This window comes from Jaculus jaculus, chromosome 8 (genome assembly GCF_020740685.1).
Source record: "Jaculus jaculus isolate mJacJac1 chromosome 8, mJacJac1.mat.Y.cur, whole genome shotgun sequence".
Lineage (NCBI taxonomy): Eukaryota > Metazoa > Chordata > Mammalia > Rodentia > Dipodidae > Jaculus > Jaculus jaculus.
This window is the reverse complement of record NC_059109.1, coordinates 59,038,924-59,064,458: the sequence shown is the minus strand read 5'-3', so window position 1 is coordinate 59,064,458 and position 25,535 is coordinate 59,038,924. Positions and strand designations below refer to the sequence as shown.

At 40.3% G+C, this 25,535-nt stretch overlaps 2 pseudogenes; one reads left to right on the top strand and one right to left on the bottom strand.

The window, feature by feature from the left end:
* Positions 1-2,898: 2,898 nt before the first annotated feature.
* LOC101617113 lies at positions 2,899-3,866 on the top strand (annotated as a pseudogene).
* Positions 3,867-11,243: 7,377 nt separating this feature from the next.
* Positions 11,244-12,955, bottom strand: LOC101617400 (annotated as a pseudogene).
* Positions 12,956-25,535: the final 12,580 nt, after the last annotated feature.

Below are 25,535 nucleotides of genomic sequence, written 5' to 3'. Positions count from 1 at the left end.
GGATAGAAGCTTACAGGAGATTATATCTGAGAAAATGATATGATGGAGGTCCTTTGCAGCCCAAGGAAGGTATGAAGACAGTGAAAGAGTAGATGGCACTATGACAAGGGACAGTAGAGGAGCTGGAGATGATGATAGATACCAAGACCTGCTTTGCCACCTATTATCTTTGGGAGAGTATTTGGATAGTAACATATTCTTCCTCTTTGTGGTCCCTTAAGAATTTTCTTAGACTTTATATTATTGGTGATTAACAAAGTATTATAATACAAAAACCCTGGAAGCTGCTTGTGCTTGAAGATTCTTTTTCAAAGAGAAAAACATGTGCCAACACAAAATTTATAAAAGTAGAGAGGAGATAAAATCACCCACAATCTTTCATGGAGAGATTGTAACTATTAAAAGGTTGTCATTTCCTTCATATACTTTTAAATCACAATTTCAAGAATGTGGCTTGAATTTAATACATAGCCTTATAAAATCAAACCATTCTTTTAACGTCATTCAGACCTTATTTTATACTCTGTGAAACAAGATCCGTCTTCACTGATTATTTTGGAACAATAACATAGAAGAATTTTATTCTATACATTTTTAGGAGGAAGCATATTAATTTATAAATTTTGGCATACATGCTCAAGAATATAGTTAATAAAGCACTTTAAAACATTTTATTTATTTGCACGTGTGAGTTAATGCATGTATGTAATAGGTCAGAACATTAAGACTTTTAGGTACAATTTGTGAGAATAGACACACTCTTTATTCAGACAATTTTTTAAGAGTGAAAACATTCTGTAGCTGAATTTAAATAAAGGATCAGTATCCATAAAATTCAAATCAGAGATGGAGGATAAGGTCCACTGGATATCTTTATTATTATTACTATCTATTTTCACATGTGTTTGTGTTTGAACGTGCCAGGGCCTCTTGCCACCGCAAAAAAGCACCAGATGCCTGAGACACTTTTTGTATCTAGCTTACTTGGGTGTGTTAGGAATTGAACTTGGCTTTGCAAGCAAGTGCCTTTACCCTCTGAGCCATATCCCAGCCCCTTCACTGGATAACTTGAGTGCATAAGATAAGGATTATGATATGACAGGAATAAAATAGGGACAAAAGACTTGGGAGGCATAATATGTAAAACAGAAGTATTTCCTGAAAGATGAAAGGAGTTGTCTTCATGTAAGTGAAGAAGAGACCACAGAATGGAGGAAGGATTCTAAGACTCACCTTAGATAGTGTTAAAAAAAAAAAAAAGTATTAAGAGAATGGAACATGTTGGTAAGGGAGATACTTGGAATCTTATTGTGTGTGTGTCCTCTCTAGTTCAGCAGCATGTTTTCTTGAGATAGTCTCTCACAGAGTTTGCCATTTTTGAAAGCCGTAGCAATTCTTGGGTCTCTGCTCTCCACAGGAGTGGGGTTACAGATGTGTATGGCCATGTCCTCACATGGGTGCTAGGGAATCGAACTCAGAACCTCATACTTGCAGAGGAAGTGATCTTTCCCACTGAGACATCTCTCCAACCCTTTAAAACTAATTTTTAAAATAATATAGCAATGTGTAACTAGAAAGAGAATAGTAACCATGAAAAGAACTCAAACAGATAAAAAGAGCTCATGTTAACAAAGGGATCATGAAAAATGCCAACTTAAGTATAAATTTTCAAACTTGTCTTTTTGATTGATGACATAATTAAAATCCAAGGCAATCCCCAGTGCTGGAATTACAATCAAACTGCAATGACTAACTTTTTGTTGTTGTTGTTGCATGTTTAGTTTTCTTGTTTTTCAAGGTAGGTTCTCACTATAGCCCAGGCTGACCTGGAATTCACTATGGAGTCTCAGGGTGGCCTCGAACTCCTGGCAATCCTCCTACCTCTGCCTCCCGAGTGCTAGGATTAAAGGCATGTGCCACCACACCCGGCAATGCCTAACATTTTTAAATGGGTTCTGGGTGTTGAAATAAGGTCCTCATGTTTACAAAGAAAATACTTTACAGACTGAGTCACCAGCCTAGGCCCCACCCCCATCACTAAGTGTGCTAAAGCTCTATTCCCTGATGTTTCCTGAGGTGACCGTAGTTGAAAATAGCCTTTGTTAAAAAAAAATAAATAGCAAAAAAAAAAAAAAAAAAAAAGAAAAAGAAAAAAGCCGGGCGTGGTGGCGCATGCCTTTAATCCCAGCACTCGGGAGGCAGAGGTAGGAGGATCACCGAGAGTTCAAGGCCACCCTGAGACTCCATGGCGAATTCCAGGTCAGCCTGAGCCAGAGTGAGACCCTACCTCGAAAAAGAAAAAAAAATAAAATAAAATAAAAAATAAATAAATAAATAGCCTTTATGAATGTAAGGTTATTAAATGAGGCCACAAGAATTGAGGCCTATTCTGATAGACTAGATCTTATTAAAAAAAAAAAAATGGGAAGCTACACTAAGTGAGGATACAGTGAAGATGGCATCAATAATAACACATATATGCAATTCCAATATGTACTAAGATAGTTATATACAACAAACAAAAACAATAAATTTATTCTAGTATGCTTCCATCTAATGACAAATTTGCCCATGTAGTACTAAGTGTGTATCTGTGCTTCCTCATCTGCCTCTCCTTAGCTTACTTTGTTTAGATTCTCCCTTTCTTATTAAATACACTAACAGCCAAACTAGATTTGAAATAACATGAAATAAACAAGTAGTCTCAAATATGTCAGCATGGAAAAGTTCTTCCCCAAACTCCATGAGTACTATGCAAAACCAAGTTGTACTGATTTTGTGATATTTGGGTCATTGTTTACTAGACAGAACATCCCTTTTGCTTAAAAATTAAGTTTTTCTTCCCCTTGTGTTCTGCAAGTAGCAGGAGCTTCATGATCAAACCTGCACATGACGTTGATGGATGGAGGAAATTGCTCGGTGGTATCTGAATTTTTGTTGCTTGGACTCACCAGTTCTTGGGAAATTCAGATTCTTCTTTTTCTGTTTTTCACAGTATTTTACATAGCAAGCATGCTGGGAAATCTTCTCATTGTGTTCACAGTCATCTCAGACCATCACTTACATTCTCCCATGTATTTCCTGCTGGCCAATCTCTCCTTTATTGATACAGGTGTGTCCAGCATTGCTACTCCAAAGATGATTTATGACCTCTTCAGAAAGCGTAAAGTCATCTCCTTGAAAGGGTGCATCACTCAGATGTTCTTCATTCACACTGTGGGAGGCACAGAGATGGTGCTGCTCATAGTCATGGCCTATGACCGTTACATTGCCATCTGTAAGCCCCTGCACTACCTGAGCATCATGAAAGCCTAAAGATGTGCACTTCTCTGTTGGCTCTCGCTTGGACCATTGGCCTCATCCATTCTGTAGCCCAGCTGGCTTTTGTTGTCAGTTTACCATTCTGTGGACCCAACCAAATGGATAGCTTTTATTGCGACCTTCCTCGGTTCATCAAACTTGCATGTACGGACACAGAGAGGTTAGAATTCATGGTCACTGCCAACAGTGGCTTCATCTCCATGGGCACCTTTTTCATCTTGATGGTGTCTTACATCTTCATTCTGGTCACAGTTCATCAACACTCCTCAGCTGGCTCATCCAAGGCCCTCTCCACTCTCTCAGCTCACATCACTGTGGTGGTACTTTTCTTTGGTCCTTGCATCATTGTTTATGTGTGGCCATTCCCTACCTTACCCATAGATAAATTTTTAGCTCTCTTTGATGCCATTATTACTCCTTGGTTGAATCCTGTCATCTATACACTTAGAAATAAGGAAATGAAGATGGCAATGAAGAGAGTCTTCGTTAAGGGTTTAGGTTTGGGGAAAAATTCTTTCATGCCCACTCCAAGAGAGTCAGATTAATATAGACTAGTCTTGAAAATGGAAATGCATCTTTTTTTTTCTTTTCTGTTGTCTTTTGGTTTTGAGGTAGTGTCTCACTCTAGGGCAGGCTGACCTGGAATTCACTCTGTATTCTCAGGGTGGCCTGGAACTCATGGCGACCCTCCTACCGCTTCCTCCCAAGCACTGGGATTGAAGGCATGGTCCACCATGCCAGTGAATCATTCTTTGTGTAAAGGATTTCAAAGTCTTTTCAACCTAGTATGTTCAGTATGCCCTGTGAAGTGCCTCTGCAGATATTCTTATTTGGATCTTGTCAGGTCTAGTTTGAGAACTCTAGTATTCTAAAATTATTAAGGAGTGAATTCAGCCTAGGGATATTGTGGGGGGTTACAGTTTGGTTTGGGGCATTTTTAGGCTTATGTCTGTGTGAGTGTGTGTGTACTTGTGTTTGTGTGGTGTGTGGTATGTGAATGTGGATCTGTATGTGCCCTTACAAAGCCCCATAGGTCCACAGCTGGGTAGCTAGACAGTGGCTGCCTCTATGAAACATCCCTGTCCTGCACCACTGCTCTTCCACCTGGTATTGTTTTTGAGCTCAAGTCTCTTTTGAACTATCCTAGAGCTTGCAGGCCTTCCACCATGGTGCCTGCTCCTCAGTGGGACTGAGGCTACAGGCACACATGCCACACCAGTTGTATTACTTTGGATCTAGAAATACTAATCCTGCCAGCCTCAGGCCCACTCATGCTTGCACAGGAAGCACACTTAACTGCTGCCCTTATTGAGGTTTTTATTGAATGCTGTGTCTATTACATCCATGTTACAGGTCACCGAAATCTTATATTCTGGACATACTTTTCTTACACATCAAATGTTGGATATTTCTCTTTGATATTGTTTGTCAAGGATATAGCTTTCCTAATTCACATATTTGTCTGTATTCATGCTCTATGAATTCCTCAATGTTAGTACATTTTCAGGAATAACAAAAATGAAGATATTTGGCTAAATTTGAGAACTGAAAGCTTTTAACATCTAAATTTGTTCATTCATGTATTTTTACTTTTAGTTCTAAAGTTTTCAAATATACTTCCCAAAAATATTACTTTGAGGTCAATTATATAAATAAAAGATGCAATTTTTAATATTAGTAATAAATAAAAATAGAGACTAGATGATGCAAGAATCATGTAACTCATGTACATAAAACTTACCTTATTCCATTTTTCTAAGTAGTCATTATTAGTGGCAAATTATCTTATGTGAATTGTGAGTCATTGTGAATGGTATAAATACTTTGAAATGCAAAAGATAAGATGATTTATAAATAAAATTCAAAATAAATTTATTTTTTGAACTCAGTTTACAACTAAAAAAAAAAAAAAAAAAGACTAAGTGTAATCTGCCACAGCCCAGGAAGGAGAAATTACAAGGGAAGTGACGACACGAACACTGCTCTTACTGCTAACCTGAAAACCAGTCCCAGGTTGATGGTGACAAACACAGTGATTAATAAAAACCTTTCAAAACAGAAATTCAGAGGCTAAAGAGAGCTCAGCACTAAATTAGACTGCCAACAGACCTACTATGGCTCATATAACATGTCAGAAGAGAGGGGCGGAAAGATTGTAAGAGCCACAGAGTGGGTTAGAATATCCTAAGGCATGGACCCCGGCTACCTCACAGGGACTGTCTGAGGCCTTCATGACCCTACAGTGAATATTATAACCCCACTAAGGAAGGTCTCCAGAGTAATGGGAGCTGGAGTGAGGAGATAAAAGAGAATATCCTGTTATAATTAACATAAAAAGATCAATATAAAAACTGAGTGTAGAAATTAGAATGTGAAATGTATTACAGAACAGAATAAATCTAGAAATAAAAGGACATAGTATAGAAGTCTACTGTATATACCATATAACAAGGTATATAATTATTTTAAAAATATGGTATTCCTAAATACTGAAAAGCATTTAGAGAGAGCACTCACTGTGTTACCTGGTAATCAGGTACAGTTGTCACTTGAACACCTTATTTCTGAGTGTAGGTTACACAGCCAGTAGGAAATGTACTTGTCAACCAAAAGCTCCCAATTGACCCTTAGCAACAACAGACTATGAGAAAAACAGGGGAAGGTCAATGCTGAAAGGTTAAAGGTAGTACTTTTAACTGATACTGTTCACAGATCTGCCACTAAGCCTTAGTTAACCACACCATATTATCTTGAACTTAAAAACAGATGAAGTAGTAAATGTCAATTCACTTTTGTGACTCTCGTTACTACATATTTTAAATCTTTATCCTGAGTGTTACATGTCTCTCAAATGCCCTCTCAAGAAACCAATGCCAGCTTCTTTCAGACAAGAATATTGCAAGACAAATTTCATCTATAATTTCTATTATAATTTCACAGTCACCTTTTCTGTGCAAGCCTGGCTCTTCTGTATGCCCCAAATTTGGTGAAGTCATCATTTTTTTTTAAGTTGGCATACAAAGATTTAGGTGTTATTCATTCTGGTATTTTCAAATACAATTTGTTTTTGTTGATTCCCATCCCCTCTCCTATCCTCCAAACCCTCCTCCCCCATTCCACTTTTCACCAATGTCTTCCCCATTCTGTTCTGTTTGTTTGCTTTAGTTTATATTTCTACCTTTACAGAGTTTGTCCACATTTGTTCCCATACATACACACTTATGAGAACCTAAGACCCACAGACCACAGAGAGCATGTGGTTTTGTTTTTTTGGGTTTGTGTCACTTCAGTTTAATATGATTTTCCACATCCACCCATCTTTCTGTAGTGCTGATGTGCAAATATTACCTAGATCCAGTTTGTTTTCTTATTTAGTTGGCTTCACTTTGGTTTGTTACTGTTGTTATTATTTTGCTTTGCTTATAAACAGTTCTAGGAGTTGGACCCAGGTCTTGACACAAGCATTGTCCCACACAACTATATCCCCTAATTCCCTGTCAATTATTTTCAATATCACATGCATTTTTCTTTTCATCTTGCTTCCTTAGTCCAGGCTCTCCCATGCCTGACCTTTTAATTTACCTCTTAGCTAGAGTCTCTCTGTAAATACACTAGAGATTTTCTGTAATGTAAAATTTCAATGTGACTTGTCAGCAGCCACCTACCATACAGGTTGAAATTCTTTCCATTTTCATATCTTACATGAGAGCTATTGGAGTCAGGTTCACATTGCTGGCAGAAAACACACGAGCAAAAGCAGCTTGTGGGGAAAAAGATTTATTTCGGTTTACATGTTCCAGAGAAAGCTCCATGATGGCAGGGGAAACTGATAGCGTGAACAGAGGGTGGATATCACCTCCTTGCCAACATCAGATGGACAACAGAAATAGGAGAGTACGCCAAACAGTGGCAGGGGGAAACTTACCCATAAGCCTGCCAACAATACACCACCTCCAGGAGGTATTAATTCCCAAATCTCCATCATCTTGGAACCTAGCATTCAGAATACCTAAGTTTATGGGGGACACCTGACTCAAACCACCACAAGAGCCATGAGACAATTGTTTGTATTATTTGGATATATTTATATCCCATTTTGGCAAAACAAGCAAACTCTTTGTACCAAAACCTGGCGTTTCTGGGGAGGACTTTCATGAATTGACGTTTCTGGCACAACATAATCCAAAATAAATTTACAGTACTGAATGTGACTCTGGAAGACAAACAGAAAACTAGCTTTAATGATTGTAGTGGGATGTACATCAACGTGGAGGTTAAATTAAAGAAAGTCGAGTCTAGGAAGTAAGTGAGTGGGATGACAGAAACCTGGGAAGTTTGTGAAAACTTTTCCTTTATGATGCTCTGACCCTAGTATCACTTATAGACATCATCAAATCAATAATATGACCTAAGAATTGCAGTTTTGGCTCTCTAAAGTGTCCTGTGGCATGTAGGAAACCATGATCTGTAGTGGGGGGTAAGAAAGAGATGCCAAAATTAGTAATAATTTTCATAGGTCTGATTTTCAATTTCAGTGATTTTGTCAAGTTATTTTTATATATAAAGTTGTGATATTTAGATTGCATGTTAAGAAATTTAGTGAAGTTTCAATTTCAACAATTGTGCTCTAAATACGTAATTTAGTGCGATTTGCCTATGCCATGGGATGTTTATCTGTATAGTGCTTTTCTATAAGTGTATTAAAGAAAATTCACCTTATCATTAAAGATAGGTACCACCTTAGGGTGAAAGGATAGGAAATGATTTTTCAAGCAAATGGAAAAGGGAGACAACAAGTGTGCCTACGGTACTATCTGGCAAAATAAACTTTAAACCAAAAATAACCAAGAACGATAAACAGGGCTACTTCTTACTTACAAAGGGAACAATCCAACAAGAGGACATTAAAATCATAAGCTTATATGCACCAAACACAGGTACACTAGATTTATAAAACAAAACCTAGTAGACAATAAATCAGAAATAAATCCCAATATAATAACAGTTGGGGACTTTAATCCTCCACTATTGTCAATGAACAGGTTATCCAAGTAGAAAATTAACAGGGACTTTTTTGTAGAGAGCAAATGGATATAGTCCATATTTCTGATCCAACATGTTAACCTATGTCTTTTTAAAAATATTTTTTAATTAATTTTGAGAGAAAGAGGCAGGTAGAGGAAAGAATAGGCATGCCAGGGCCTCTAGCCACTGCAAACGTACTCCAGACACATATGCCACCTTGTGCATCTGGTTTAAGTGGGTACTGGGGAGTCCAACCTGGGTACTTAGGCTTTACAGGCAATGCCTTAACTGCTAAGCCATCTCTCCAGCTCTAGTGGTTTTTAATAAAAATTAAAAGTAAATGATGTAGACAGAGAAGAGAGGCTATAAATGACTCCAAGTTTAAATCACCCCAGCATTGAAACCTCAAAGAAAGGAAATGTTCTTTTTCCTGCTGTACCAAAACCTATTGCAAAGATCTGAGTTGGCATTGCTTTTATCTCTTCAGTGGGTCAGGTTTGGATCTTATATTCAGTCCTATAGGCAGAAGCCAGAGTGCTCAGAGCAAAAACTGATGAAAACCTCCAGAAATCTGAAGCGCTTTCTCCAATTTAAAGACTTGGGACACAGCCATTAGTGGAAAGGGTAGGTGAAAATATGATCATGTTTATTTTTAGTCTTCTCTTATTTGAAATATAAATTAGTATCCTTTGCTGAGGTGTCTCACTCTACAAGTAAAATAACATGTTAGCTTAAATGACATATGTTAAGACATTAATTTTGTTATTCTTATATATTTTTAAAAATATTTCCCCCAATTTTTATTTTCATTTTCCTAATGATATTTTGTAATGTTCAAGTTATGTTTGTGAGGCTAACACTATAGAGAATTTAAATTGAGACTATTATACTTTTATTTATAGAAAGTTCATTTTCATTCAAACACATAATGACAACCTATGAAAATGTATGTACGTATATACCAAAGAGTCATTTTGGTAAGTAACACTGGAAATAGACTAAAATTCTAATCTTTGTTTATTCATTTCCTAGTGTTTTTAGTGAATATTTTCCATTTTCCTCCTGATTTGAAATGGTATCATTTTATAATATGCTGTCATAAAAATATAGTAACTGATAAGAAAATATCTTCTGATATCTCCTTATGGGTGCCTCATAGGTCACTGAAACAGCATGAATAATCATATTTCAACACTTTCCCACCTATCCAGGCATGAAAACAAGAACTCTAGGGACTCTTGTCACTTTTCTTATTTTCCTCATGCACCAATCACAGAGTGCCTACTAACTGGTATAATTCTAAGGACATGACACACACGATTATACAAAATATAAAAATACATTCATATCATTGTCAATTTCTGTTCTAGTGGAGCTACAAATAATGAGTAATAAATATGATGGACAATTGAGTTGCATAATGAATGAATTAAAAGCAAGTGCAAGGGCGGGAGAGATGGCTTGGTGGTTAAGGCATTTGCCGTGAAGCCTAAAGTCCTATGTTCTACTCTCCAGTTCCCACATTAGCCAGATGCATAAAGATGAGGCAAATACGAGCTTGCACATGCCCACTAGGTGGCAAAAGCATCTACAGTTTGATTGCAGTGGCTAAGGCTCTGGTGTGCCAATTTTCTCTCTCTCTATCACTCTCTCTAAAATAAAATAAAGAAAAAAAAACAAGTGCAATAACAATATGACAGAACATGTTAAGGTAGAATTAAAATTTTCAGCTATGGGCTGGTAAAATGACTTAGCAGTTAAGGCATTTGCCTGCAAAGCCTAAGGATCCCAGTTCAATTCTGCAGGACCCACATAAGCCAGATGCACAAGGGGGTGCATGCATCTGGAGTTCATTTGCAGTGGCTAAAGGCACTGGTGTACCCAATCTCTCTTTCTCTCTATTTGCCTCTCTCTAACGCAAATAAATAAATAAATAAATAAATAAAATATTTTTTTAGAGTTTCAGTTATAACCAGGTATGACTCTCTGTGTTTACTGTGCTTACAACCAAAAGAAGCTTCTCTGACCATGGCAGAATGAAACACTAATATAGGAGTATAAACATAAGCATTCATTTAAAAATATTTTTATTTATTTGCTGAAGAGAGAGGGGGAGGGAGGAAGAGAATGAATATGAATGGGTACTCCAGGACCTCTTGTTGCTGAAAATGAACTCCAGATGTATTCACCATTTTGTGCATCTGGCTTTACCTACATACTGGGGAATTGAACTCAGGCTGTTAGACATTGCAAACAAGAGCCTTTAACCACTAAGCCATCTTCTCAGTACAACACAAATATTTAGAAGGCAGTGTGACAGCATATCAATTTAGCAAAACAGTGGTAGATTTTCCCCTAGTGTCTGTGACCTTCCTAGCCATAGACTTTTGATCAGGTTTAAAGTGCTAGGCATGAGTTCTCTGCAATGGAGAATCCAATCTTATAGTGGTTAGTTATTCCCAAAAGAGTCATGCCACTATTATACCAGTGGGTATATCTTGCCTGGTAGGTTGATATTGAGCATGCAGATTCCAAAGCGAGGTAAGCCTGTTGATGGCTCTTCTCCTCCAGCAGCCTCCATAGTACCTCCTGGCACTGTGAACACTAGCAAGCAGACAGGCATTTTCCAGCTCAGCTGCAGCTTGTTATCTCTGTCTTACAACCAAAGTATGTGGTTTCTTCAGCGATAAGGTTCTGGGGATGGCCAAAAGCATTAGCATAGCCAGTGTTGGTTTGGGAGTCTCTAGGGACCCCTGGCCAAACATGTCATAAGTAGGTATTCAGACGCTGGCAGGTCTTATGCGGGTCAGTCATGAACACTAATGCTACTGTGTATTTGGAAGACTATATCAGGAAATCCCACCACTCTTCTCCCTGCCTTACTCCAGTCAATCCTGTCACTCCCAGTCTGTTGGGGGCCTGATGGTAAGTGATGCGGCATTCCTGCGACCTGCCCGGATGCCTGGGTAGAAGAGGGGCCAAAGTTTCTCGGTAAAAGTGTCGGTGAAGGTGTAGATGTGTGAGCGCTCTGTGACGTTGTAAACAGACAGTGTGCCAGCCTCATAGTCCAGGAACACACCCATGCGCGTGGGCCTCACCTTGATGTCCAAAGAGGTGAAAGGTAGAGCGCTGGCTGCGTAGCTGTCGCCCTTCCAAAGCTGCAGCCGCCAGAAGCCATGCTCAGGGAGTGGAGCCAGCTCATCCTTTAGGCTCACACGGTTCCCAGGGGGTCTTATCACCCACTTCCACCTCCCAGTAGTGTCACCCTGAGCTGAAGCTTTCAGTAGCCAGGAGCAAGGGCAGAAGGTGAAGCGCCGCGGCGTGTCGGGGACGATCTGACATCTGGTGGCCACAAACCTGATGCTCTTGCGATCCCCTGACGCCACCGGGTTAAGATGAGCAGCCTCGGGGTTCAGGGCTGCAGCCATACTCAGCTGTTTAAGGATTTTCCTTAAGACGAAGGACTGCCGGGGAAAACCGCGGAAGGTCTTCTCCGGCTCTATGGACTCGGAAGCCACTTCCACGGCCATTGCCTTCTCTCGTCCGTCCAGCGTGCTCGGGCCCCTAGCGCTTCCAAGCCCGGCCGCAAGCACGCGCCTGCGCCGGGACGCCCCGCTCGGACGCAGGAGCTCCCCGAACCCCGCTGCGGCCCGCTGTCGCCGGCTGTGCACTCGCCTCGGCAGCTCCTGGCTTCCTCTCCGCAGAGGATCTGCAGCCGGGCGTCCTTTAGCTCCTGCTCCAGGGGCACCAGGCGCTTCCGCAGTTTCCCCAAGGCTCCCGGCGGCTACGTCCAGCCTCGCGTGGGGAGCCGCACATCCCACACTTACAGCCGCCGGGTCTTCACGGCAGAGAGGGCCGAGGCCTCGAGGTGTTGGGAGCAGCGGCGGCTCTCCTCCTGCTCTTGCGCTTGACTCCTCCGAGCGGCTGGGCAGCTTCCACCAAGTTGCCTAGCTGCCTATCAGGCCTGAGGCTGCGGTAGTGGGATGTCGTCCTTCAGACAGGACGGGGGAACTGACCCTCCAGATCCTTCTACCAGTCAGTGATGCAAGCTTTGCAGAAGTTACACCCACATTCGATGACCACTGGCTCCTTCAGATGGTCTAGGCACACGAAGCAGCTCACCTGCGCCTGCAAGGTCTCCAAGACAGCAGCTGTGGAGGCTGCAGAGGCCCCGGCTTCTGACAGACTCGGTTTGGCATTATCTGAAGGACGTGAGCTGGGCAGAGCAACAGGCACTGTCTGTTCCCTTGAACCCAGCGTGGGCTCAATGCACAAGGCTGGATGCCTCAGTAGTCCCAGTATGGCGCTGAAGGGCTGATGGATTCCCGCACAGCCTCTGGTCTTCAGTGCAGTCAGAAGGCTTTGGAAACTGCACTCCCACACGAACAGCTGGAACAGGATAGATGACTGTACCTGCGAGCCAAGGAAGCCAGATGGAAGGGCCTGTGCTCTCTGGGGGCCTCTTTATATATAGTCCACCACTGGAAGAGCCGCGCACTGTGGAGGAGGGACTTCCTTCCTCACAATCCTTCTTGTAAACCACCTCAGACACACCCCATAGGCGAGTCTTTTTCCTCATCTGATCAAATTGGCAACATAACTTAATCATCCCTGTAGACAGTAGGAAGGCCTGAGAGGGATTTGGGGAATGGTTGGTCATTGGAGCTGTCAGAACACACTATTAAGTGTGCCATCCGCTGTGATATTAATTGTAATTGTTTATTATGTTAAGAAATGCCTAGATTAGGGGCTGGATGCTTTCTTGGAAAGCATAACCGCCTGGTTTCTGTTCCACATTACCCATGTAAAGCCAGGTGCAAAAAGTGGTGCCTGTGTCTCGATTTCCTTTGCAGTGGCTGGAGGCCCTGCTTGCAAATAAATAAATAAAAACATGAAAACATACCTAGATCACAGTACACTCGTAGGTGTGTCTGAGATGACATTTCCAGAGATGACTAGATCTTGAGGGCTCTGACCTAATCAGTGATTCATTCCTTGATGGCTTTATAACTTGATGGCAGGACCGGGTGAAAAGTAGGAAATGGAGCCTTTGGAGAAAGGTCATAGAAATATCTCCCTGGGGCTATGTTTCACCCTGGCTCCTTTCTGCTGTCCAGTTTTCTGTTCTTGTCACTGTGAGGTGAAACACTCCTCTATCACACTCTTCTGCTACCAAGTGTGTGGGGGCCAAACAACTATGGACTGACCCCTTTGGAATCTTTTCTTCCATAGATTGTTTCTGCCATGTATTTTGTCACAGTGATGAGCAAGATAACATATGCTTATTAAGTGATTGGTCCCAAGTCCTCTCTCTGTAGCCCTGGGCCTGTGCATGGTAACAAGTATGCTCCCCTGTTAAGCTTGGGCCAATGGATGGTCAGCAAAGATGACAGTGGACACTTGGTATTACTTCCTTATGCTTTGGCATTCTGGTAAGAAAAGCACAGTTCAAGGACTGCTTCTTTCAGGCTAGTGGGAGAACTGTGCACAGTTCCAAATACAACCACAAGCCTGGAATCAATGAGCACAGACTAAGCCAGCTGCGTTGAGCCAACTGTACATGTGATGGACAAATAAGCACTTGTGGAAGAAGACAGCAGCTGTGAGCAGCAGTGTCTAAATGAAGCACCACCCACTTAGTGACTCAGGTGGGGAGAATGGGGAGTGGGCTGAGCAGAGTCACAGCTGCTGATCACACCACACCTGAATTTGTGGCCCAGCCTGGATGTTCTTGCTGCTTTCCCTATTGGCTGGCTTTCCTCTTCTGCAGAACACCCTTTGTAGGAGTGAGGGTGAGAGTGTCGAGACTTGGTGCACTGGTAGCTGTAAGGCAGAGGAAAAAGTCAGGAAGGGTATCTGGGTATTGCCCAACTGTATCCCTTGTCCTGCAATAGCCACCTCCAGGAAGACCCACTGCTTCCAAGGGACTTCAGTTCCTCCATGGCTCCTACATACAGCAGTTCATTCAGAGATGCTTGACAGAGTGCTGGGCTGATACGGGAAAGTGAAACTCACAAAACTGGCATCAGAGACTGAGTGGAGAATCAGTTAATTTTCACATTAGCGTGGGCTCAGGGGAATCTCTTCCAAAGCCCGGACCCTGATTCTTGGTGGTACAGAGGTTATATATAATATCTTGTATGAGTCTTATTATTGTAAAGTCTCAGAGCTCAAAGCACTGGCCTGCTGCCAGAGACCTTGAGTATGAAATGGGAAAGTTTTACAGAAACATCAACATCATTAGTTAGTAGACAGATGCCTACAGCTGTGCTATGGAGATGAAAAGAAAATGCAAAATAGTTTATAGTAGGAACTACAATATAGATCATGGCCTTGAAACAGTCCAAAACTACAGTGTCAGCACAAAAGACTTCAGTACAGGACATAACCAATACTAAAGCCTATGCATGGCTGTGCATTGCATATCTTTAATCCCAGCACTCAGGAAGCTGAGATAGGAGGATTACCATAAACTCCAGGCCAGCCTGAGACTACATAGAGAATTCCAGCTCAGCCTAGGCTAGAGTGATGCCCTACTTTGAAAAGGAAAAGAGTGATCTCATTTCGGACAATGGGACACTCAGGGAGCCATAGATTGTTGTTAGAAATTTTTCAGTGCCAAGGATTGGATACCTCCAGTGAGTTGTTGGCCAGGGAGGTCCCTGATGCCCCCAAACAGTATAGGCCATTGCCGAGGCCCTTGGTTTCCCACCAGGAATAGATGGTAAGACCCTAATGCTGAAGACTTCACATACTTGGACTGCAAGGCCACTGATAAATCCTGCTGGAACTGAGCTGATAACCTCCTACATGTAGACCAGCTGACAGAAAGCTGGAAGAAGCCATTCTACATGTAGTTCAATGGAAGAAAGAGATACCACCAGTGAAGATACTCAACAGTGGACACTGCAAGCCTTATAATTAGCCAGCCAGCCCAAATGGGCCAACGGGTGCAATAGTGGCACGTCTGTCATGGTGGAAACCAACTGCCCTCCAATTGGACTGTAGGCCTGCTCCATGTGGGGAAACACATCCCTGATACTGAAAACTTAAAACAGGAGTAGTCATGAGCCTTAGTGGTGTAACATCTGCTGATGTCTGGAAAAATGTATATACTATGCTTATCAAACTGCCCAGTAAGCACTTCTCTTAATATTTAGACCTTTATATTAATGCTCCTCTCACTTTGGGTAGAGAATCTTCTCTTTTCAGATGGCAGTGACTTTGGGATGACTCAGAAGGTATCATAGTGCTGGAAAGATGTGACTGGAGTACTGAGTAGCATCTCAATCACACCTTCCTAGGCTCAGGGTCTAATGCAGAAGAGGTGGCGGAAAGAATGTAAGAGCCAAAGGAAGGGTAGGACTCTGTACAACATGATCCCTCCAGACATAAAATGGCCTGGATATCCATGACCTCATAGTGCCTGACACTACCTACACAAGACCATCATAAGAGGAGGAAAAGATCATGACATCAAAATAAAAGAGAGACTGATTGAGAGGGGGAGGCGATATGATGGAGAATGGAATATCAAAGGGGAAAGTTGGGGGGAGGAGGGTATTACCATGGGATACTTCTTATAATCATGGAAAATGTTAATAAAAATTGAGAAAAAAATAAATATACTAACAATGCTTAAAAAAAGAAAAAAAAACAAAAAAGAAGTGAGTACAAGACAACACATAAGCAATACAAAGATCTCTGTAGTACAGGACATAATTTGGGCTTCTAAATTTCCTTTCCCCAATTTCCACCTCAGGACCAGAACCAATGAACTGTGAAATGTGCTGCTATTTTACACAAGACAAAAAAATAAAAAATGCTGTCTACTACCAAGTACTTCTTTATCAAATCAAATGGCTTGCATTCAGAGGTGTAAAACCATCAAAACAAAAAAGAGGGCTGGGTGATGAGTGATAAGCTCACTAGTAGAACACTTGCCTAGCATGCACAGGGCCTTGGGTTTAATCCCAAGTATGGGGTGGGTGTGGGATGGTGGGAGGGAAACCTTAAAAAATGTGTTTCTTAGAAATAGAATTAATGCAGTATTACTGAAGGAATCTGTCACTGGATGGCTTCAGATTTGGTTTAGAATTTAAGGTGACCACCCCAGGCCCAGGCTCCTGGCCGAATTATGCCACCTCAGCATGTGCCACCCTAAACTTGCCAGTGGCTCTGAAAGATAGCGGTATTCCTGGTGTCCTCTGTGTTGGACCTGAATTGGGACCAGAACCAACTCTGGCGATGTGAAATGAAAACAAAACCAAACCTCTATGGCAATAGACTGCTCTTTATTAAAGACCAGAGAAGGAGTGCAAAATCCTCTCCTGTGTTTGAGGCTTCAGTGGATCAGACACAGCTGAACTGGGTTTTTATACAATCAGGGAGAGTAAACAGTCAGCAAAATGTAGACGATGGAGACAAACTAGAAACCAGGCTGTTTCCCCTTCTGATTTGTTTTTCTTGGTGGTCTGGCCAGATCTAAGGTCAAACTTGTCTGTCTCTAGGTTACAGGCTTGTTTTAGTGGTCTTGGGACAATGATTTTTGGTGTAACACATGTTCTCTATTGAGCCCAAAGCCTGGGGAAGTGATTACAGTAAAAATAAGTTTTCCCTTGCTCCCAAGCCTTCGTCAGGGCCAGCTTGCCTCAGTTTCTTAGTGCTTTAATAACCCTTCACTCTGATGAGAGAATGTGGTGAATATATCTTCTCTGATTTGCTCCTGACCTTCTGTAAGAAACCCCTAGCATGCTGACCCTCATTCCTCATTGGCATTCCCAATAGTGAGTAAAGGTTTCTCTATCCCAAAACACCAGCATTTGTCATAATTAGATTTCGTTTTATCATAGCCATTCTGACTAGAGTGAGATGGAATCTCAAAGTAATTTCATTTTGCATTTTCTTGATGGCTAAAAATGTTGAACACTAAAAATTATTTGTTGGCCATTTGTATTTATTCTTTTGCAAGTTACCCATTAAGTGTCATGGCCTTTTTTTAATTTATTTTTGTTTTTTTGACATAGGGTCTTGCTGTAGTTCAGGCTGACCTGGAAGTCACTATGTAGTTTCAGGGTGCCCTTGGTACTCACAGCATCCTACCTCTGTGCTGGGATTCAAGGTGTGTGCCACCACACCCAGCCCATGGCCCATTTTTGATTGGGTTGTTTACCTTTTTATTGCTTAAGTTTTTGAGTTCTTTGTATACTTATTTTTTTATTAATTAATTTTGTATTCAGTAAATACAGTCAGTATGGCACCATTATTAGGCTCATCTGTGACCTACCCCCTTCCCATGGCCCCTCCTTGTTGAGGTATATGGGTTGTGCATTGTGGAGTTAGCCTATAGTTATGGGTAAGATAAATGTCTTTGCATATAATGACCCAACATGTGGTTCTGGCATTCTTTCCACTCCCTCTTCCACAAAATTTCCCTGAGCCATGTTGGGTTCATTTTTGGTCTGCTTCAGTGATGAGGTGTTGGGGGCCTCTGGGTCTCTGGCTTTCTGATTTGGTAGGAGTTGATTTTCCTCTGTATTGATCTCCTTCCCCCTTGTGCTGGTATCTGGTTCATCAGGAAAACAGCACCCTTGCTTGTTTCGCCAATTTTTCTTAGTTTCAGCCTCAAAAGGGCTCCAGCTGAAACTAAGATATATTTTATTTTTTTGTATATTTTAGATATTAACTTCCTGTCAGATGTATAGCTGGTAAAGATTTTCTCCTGTTCTATAGGGTGCCTCTTTAATTGGTTGACAATTTCTTTAGCTGTCAAAACACTTTTTAGTTTCATGAGGTCCCATTTGTTCTAGATCTTGGTGGGAATGTTTAGAGTTTTTCTCTATTCAGCATTATCTTGAATATAGGCTTGTTATGTATAGCCTTTATCATATTAACAATTCTTCCTCTAACCTTAGTCTCTCCATTTAAATTTTTTTCTTTAATTTCCATTTATTTATTTATGAGAGAGAGAGAGAGAGAGAGAGGGAGAGAGAGAATGGGTGCACTAAGGACTACAGCTACTGCAAATGAAATCCACATGCATCTGGCTTGCATGGGTTCTGGGGATTTTCAGCTGAGTCCTTAGGGTTCACAGTCAAGCACCTTAACCACTAAGCAATGTCTCCAGCCCTCTCCATTTTTCATTTTTAGAGAGAGAGAGAGACCCAGAAACAGGGAGAGAATTAGCATGCTAATTTTCAATTCACAATAGCTAAAAACTGGAATCAACCCAGATGCCCATCATTTAATGACTAGATACTGCAGATGTGGTTCATATACACAAGGGAATTCTACTGAGCAGTAAGGTAACATGATACAATGAAATTTGTAGGAAAATGGATAGACTTGGAACAGATCTTACTAAGTAACTCACACAAACACAGAAAGATGAACAGTGCAGGTTCTCCCTTATCTGTGGTTCCTAACCTGGAACACCCTGAGTTGCAGATATACCTGACAGACAGCTCAAGGGTCACAAAATAGGGATGAGAGTTTTTCTAGGAAGGGGAATGGGAGGGTGGGGGATATACACACAAAGAAAAATCCAAAATGAATTTTTCCCATAGAAAACTTTCTCCAGGATAGCAGATTAAATAATACAACCTTCAACAGGAGGATGCAGGGATTGTCTGGTAAGAAGGGCCCTGGAGAGGGTGGGATAAAGCCTAACCCTAAAACATTTGTCTCTGACCTGCAACTCTTAGTACCAGAAACAGGTTACAATCCACATTGAGCTGTTGATCAGAGAAACCTACAAGGTCCCCAAAATAAGACTTGTTTCTGTTAAAGCACTTGATTACCCACCTGAGGTAGAAGGTAATACCCTATTGCTCAATACACAACATGCTGCTGACACAGAACATTGAGAGATCCAGCCGGAATCTGGAAGGAAGATGTTCCCAGATGGTCTGCCATTACACTGCTGGAAAGTGCTACATGAGCTGCTGGGGGTAAGTGGCCAACAACCTTGTAGCTACAGGGGACACTGCTATATAAACACAACCAGCCTGACAAGGTGGACATGCCTGTGCACCCAGCCTAGGTGAGTAACTCTGATTGGCTGACTGAGCCACTCAGTGGAAAGGAACCCTTACTTGGAAATGGGAACCAAGTCAGAATCCTATGGAGACCAAGGTCATGGAATCCAAAAAGAAGCTCCCACCAGCCTTGAGAAAAAAAAGAGTCTACACCCATCATAATCTCTCTTAATACATAATGCTTATCCCATTGAACTTATGCTGACCTCATTCTCCTCAGAGTGGAAGGGAATGTCAGGAGGCACTGCCCCCCCCCCCAATGACTGACTGATGCTCTCACATCTCATAACCCACAACCCCAGGGTGAATACTAGCAACCCCCAGAGGAGAGTCCTCAGTGGCAGGGAGGAGGAAAATGATGGTACTAACTAACATATGATGCATCCATACAAGTAAGCTTCTACTTAATAAAAAATAAAAACTTTAATATTGAATAGATAGATAGATAGATAGATAGATAGAGATATAGATACATATGCACAGGTAGGAAAACATAGTATGAGATATTGCCTCTCATAACAGATACTGACTGGTGCAATCATGACCAGCAGTGATTACCGATAAGTGTACTGAGGACATCCTTCAGTAGAATGATGCCAGGGTGTAGGGGAAATTAGAGTACTATCCAAAAGTACTAGCAGCAAAATACTTGGGCAAGAGAAAGGCCTGAAAGGCATCCCAGTTGAGAGAAAAGTAAGCTGCCTCTGCAGATTATGTCCTAATGGAAGACACCACTATGTAGAGTACAATTCTAATGGCTACAAAGTGTCAAATGCTTAGTAGTAAATTTAACTGAGGAGGTGAATGATCATTGCAAAAAATAGTGGAAGAAAGAAATAATTGAAAATATATCCAGCATTTATCAGTTGTAGGCCACAATTTTGCTTAAATGTCCATATTTTTTCAAAGAAATGTACAAATTCAATTCCTGCTGAATTTCTATTATTCTTTTGTCACAGAATGAGAAAAAGAATCCTAGTATTCAAATGGAACTACAAATACCCTGTATAGTCAAAGCAACCTGAAGAATCAAAACAAAAACTGGAAGTATAATATTACCTGTAGGTATAATATTACCTGTCTTTCTAATATACTGTAAATCTGTAGTAATAAAAATGCACATTACTGCCATAAAGCAGTCATGCAAACTGATGGGACAGAATAGTGAGCACAGAATGTTTCCTTACATTTTAATCAACAATGTTCCAGTTTTTTTTTTTTTAATTGAGATAAGGTCTCACTTTAGCCCATGTTCACCTTCTGTTCACTATGTAGTCTTAGGGTGTCCTCAAACTCATGGCAATTCTCCTACCTCTGCCTCCCTAGTACTGGGATTAAAGGCATGCACCACCACACGTGGCTTCAACTTATGTTCAACAAAGTTACTGAAAGGCACACTTGAGGGTACTTTCTTTAGTTTTAAATAAGAAAATTAAAGAAAATATGATAAATGTGTATGTCGTAAACTCAAAAGTAATGAATATTTTAATAGAATGAAAAGTAAGCTTCAGAAATATCATGTTACTGCAGAGAAAGTTTACTTCACATAAGAGGGTCAAATAATTAGAATGATGTAATTAGCATGTCCCTAATATCATAGCTTTAAAATACAGGAATAAACATGTAGAAATACAAAAATAAATAGGCTCACAGAGAAAAGTGTAATAAAACAATCAAACTCTAAATAATTGATAAAAGTAGATAACAGTCATGATTGATTAATATATGATAAATTAATGTTTAAATAAACTTGTACCAAAATGTCATAGTGCTACTGTGTTTGAATGTACAGATATGTGCCAAGTTACACTATATTCTTGAAACAATCTTTAAGTTTAAAAGTATTCATTCATACAAATAATATAATACCTTTATTCTGTTAGTAATATTTTGAAACTAGGAATAACTCAAATGTCACCTAGTAGATGAGTGAATAGAATTTTGTATTGTATAAATACAACTGACTATTTACTACTTAGCAATATAAAGAAACATTTCATTGATGAAAACTAGATAACAAAGAAATAGCAGAGGATGGACATCATCTGCTGGCCAACATCAGGTGGACAACAGGAATGGAAGAGTATGCCAAACACTGGCAAGGGGAAAGTGGCTATTAATAACTATAAGCCTGCCCTGAACAATACACTGCCTCCAGGAGGCATCAATCCCCAAATCTCCATCAGCTGGGAACCTACCATTTAGAACACCAAAGTTTATTGGGACACCTGAACTGGGGCTTGCAGCATTTCTTATCAGCCATCTCGTGGTCCTGGCATCTCCACTGCAACCCATAGTTCATCCTCATAGCTCCATCAGGTATCTATGCAGGCATCCAGCAAACATGTTTCACATTCCCATGGCCATTTCCAAAACACAAGACAATGTCACAAATTCAATGACCCTCTCTTTCCTACATTTTTCATACTCCACAATACCTGGGAAGGTGCCAATTTGTTAGGCCAGAGGAGAATAAAGCAGAATTTGAAGAACAGGACACTCACTGAGCACTCAGGCCTTTCCAAAAGAATCTACATTCTTCCTGTCACCCCAGTGTAGGTCAGCTAGTCCAATCTCAAAGGTTGTTATCTTTCATTTAATTACAGCTGAACAGGCAGAAGTTTCAGCCCAAAAAAGTCATTTCTGTGCCATATCCTTCTGCTCACATCAGCCTGTTTCTACACAAAGCAACACTGCATGAATTATCAGAACACATACATAACAGCAAATCTGTGACACAACCTGCTTCTAGCTTAGCCCAGGAAAAACTCTTTCTCACTCTCACAAGCCAAATTTCAGTCCATAGTTCTTACTGCATTTCAGTCCTTCAATTCTGACCACAATAGTCTAGCAAGCTGTATTTATAGCACTGCAAGGCATCTCTTAGGCCAAGATTCAAATCCTTCCATATTCTTCTCAGAAATCAGCTCTAAAAGGCCAAAAGCCACACAGGCAGGTGTCTACCATCAATCCCACTCTTTAGTAGCAACTACACTGTTGCAGTCAGGTTTCATCCGAACAAGAGCAGCTTATGGGAAAGGGGGTTTATTTTGGCTTACAGACTCAAGGGGAAGCTCCATAATGGCAGAAGAAAACAGTGGCATGAGCTGAGGGTGGACATCACCAGCTGGCCAACATCAGGTGGACAACAGGAACAGAAGAGTGTGCCAAACACTGGCAAGGGGGAAAGTGGATATTAATAACTATAAGCCTGCCCCCAACAATACACTGCCTCCAGGAGGCATCAATTCTCAAATCTCTATCAGCTGGGAACCTAGCATTTAGAACACCTAAGTTTATGGGGACATCTCAACCAAACCACCTCAGGTACACATGTGCATAAGGGGATTCAAGTGTCTGGAGTTCTATTGCAGTTTCTGGACAGCCTGGTGTGTTCTCTCTCTCTCTCTCTCTCTCTCTCTCTCTCTCTCTCTCTCTCTTTCTTTTACATGCACAAAAAAGGTCAATTTGTTGGCCTTGCCTCAAAAAACAAACAAACAAAATAAACAACAACAATAAAGAACAACATCACAGGATACATAGATACTTGTGTTACCTCATCAATATTTATCTCAAGAAATCTACTAAATTGTCTTAGTCCTACTGTATACTTAAATGATTGCCAAATAGAAATACAAAGAATATTACAGAGTTTAGTGCTTTTATCAAAAAGCAATCTTTATGAAAAGGCATTATATCTAGAGGGAAACAAATACTTTAGTACTCCTAAAAATAATTCAATTTGTTTTTGTTCCCTAATTTTTCAATTGTATTAATTCTAAAGTAGACATGATCACTTTCTGTGAAAATTGCCACTACATTAAAGGAAACAATTTCAAACATGCTTCAGTAGAAGTTTTTATCCCTCCTGGTCTTCTAAAATAGTAACAAACCTTCTATTCAGGTGAAGGTAAGGATGAAACAGTTTTTTCACATTCTTTGAAAGCAGTCATCATGTGTAATACATCCTTACATCTGTATACTCATTCATTGAGTGAATTTCAATTTGGATGACATATAAATTGCATCATTTTAATTAATAGTGATTATGTAAGTATGCATATATATTTTATTTTGAAAATAATCTTATTTCAAGATACACTAGCAAAATTGGGAAAATACTATTATTTGTTAACATACTCTGAATACTAATAATGCCTAATATCTTTATGTGTAGATTTTCTTAGACATTTTCACACATGCTTTTTAGTTGTTGTTTTTTGTTTTTTGGGTGGTTTTTTTTTTTGTTTGTTTTTTTTTTTTTTTTTTTTGAGAGAGCCACTACAATCGAACTCCAGACACTTGCACCACCTAGTGGGCATGTGAGACATTGTTCTTGCCTCACCTTTGTGCATCTGGCTTACAAGGGATCTGGTGAGTGGAACGTGTGTCCTTAGATTTCACAGGCAAGTGCCTTAACTGCTAAACCATCTCTCCAGCCCTCACACATGCTTTTAAAATTTAGTGTGTTACATATACAGGAAAGTAATTGTAATTGGAAAAACAAATATGTTTAGGACAAGTTCACAATATCAACAGATAGTAGAAAAAGATACAAATATGTCTGACAAATTTAAAAATTTATCCTTAATCCCTGGTTTCTGCTAATATGGGTGTGTACTCATATATAGCATTACCAGTTCACCAAAATTTCAGTAACAATTACCAAACTAATTTGCAGCTATGTATGTATATATATATATATATATATATATATATATATATATGAATTTGTGATTTATCTTCATCTATTTATTTATTAGAGACAAAGAGCAGAGGGAAGGAGGGAGACAGAGGAGAGAATTGGCATCCCAGGGCCTCTAGCCACTTCAAATGACATCTAGACACCTGCACCACCATGTGCATCTGACTTACATGGGACCTGAAGAATCTAAACTGGGTCCTTAGGCTTCTCAGGCAAGTGACTTAACTGCTAAGCCATCTCTCCAGCCCAGAGGTATGTTTTTTATTGTTCAACTTTATGTATAAATATGCATAGTCAACTTTAAAAGATCTTTCTCCTAAACATAAAATCTTAATTTTATATCATCTATATAAATTATTCTACAAGATATGGAATAAGGTTTTGGAAATTTATTCTGGAAATTTTCATATTGACAAGAAACTAAGTTTGGTGTAAAGAATGATATTATAGAAAACTTTCAAGGAATATTAGTTTATTGCATGTAATAAGTGTATTTTCTTAAAAATTGGTAAGTCTCTATTCCTGAAGTTACATGTGCTTGCCTAACAAGCAAGAATCATTACTTACTGTGTTCTTTTTCATGGCAAGTGCAAGTGTTGCTTAAATTCTTTACAAACATTTTCTTGCTTTTCATTCTTACTATATGTTTCTGAGTCCACTGAATATGGAAAGGTGAAAATAACTCCTATGGCAATATGATTACTTTCAATATCCACTTGCTCTATGTGCACCCACATGACAGACTTCTAAGGATAAAAGATGATATGCAAATTGAAAAAATGAGGACAAAATTAGTGAAAGGGGGGAAATGAACAATTATTTTCCAACACCCAGCATAAGTAATGTCAGCCGTATCATACAATCATCTGCTCTTTTAAATAATAAAGGTTATCAAGAAATCATTTAAATGAAAATAGATGATAAGAAGATGGGTATAGTAAAACATTATAGAATTTGATCGGTAGCAGGAGCAGAGAGTCCCCAAAGAGCCCTAAGGAGCCCCCGCACCACTGCAGGCCTAGTTACCAACACACCCCAGGGGAGCCGCAGCTGCCCCAGCAGCATTGCAACCAGACCCAACCCCTTCTCAGCACCACCCACACCAAGCCCTTTACCATGGGCAGTGATGGCTGGACAGCCTCACCCCAGTGGTGCCTGCCAGCAGGGACAAAAAGTCATCATAAGGAAGGTTGTGGGAATAGTAAAATAGTTCATTGTAAGGAGTGGATATGGTTTCATCAACAGGAATGACACCAATGAAATGTATTTTGTACACCAGACTGCCATAAAGAAGACTAACCCCAGAAAGTACCTTTGAGGTGTAGGAGATGCAGACTGGAGTTTGACGTTGATGAGGAGAAAAGGGTGCGGAGGCAGCAAATGCTACAGGTCCTGGTGGAGTTCCAGGTCAAGGCAGTAAATATGCAGCAGACCTTCACTATGATATA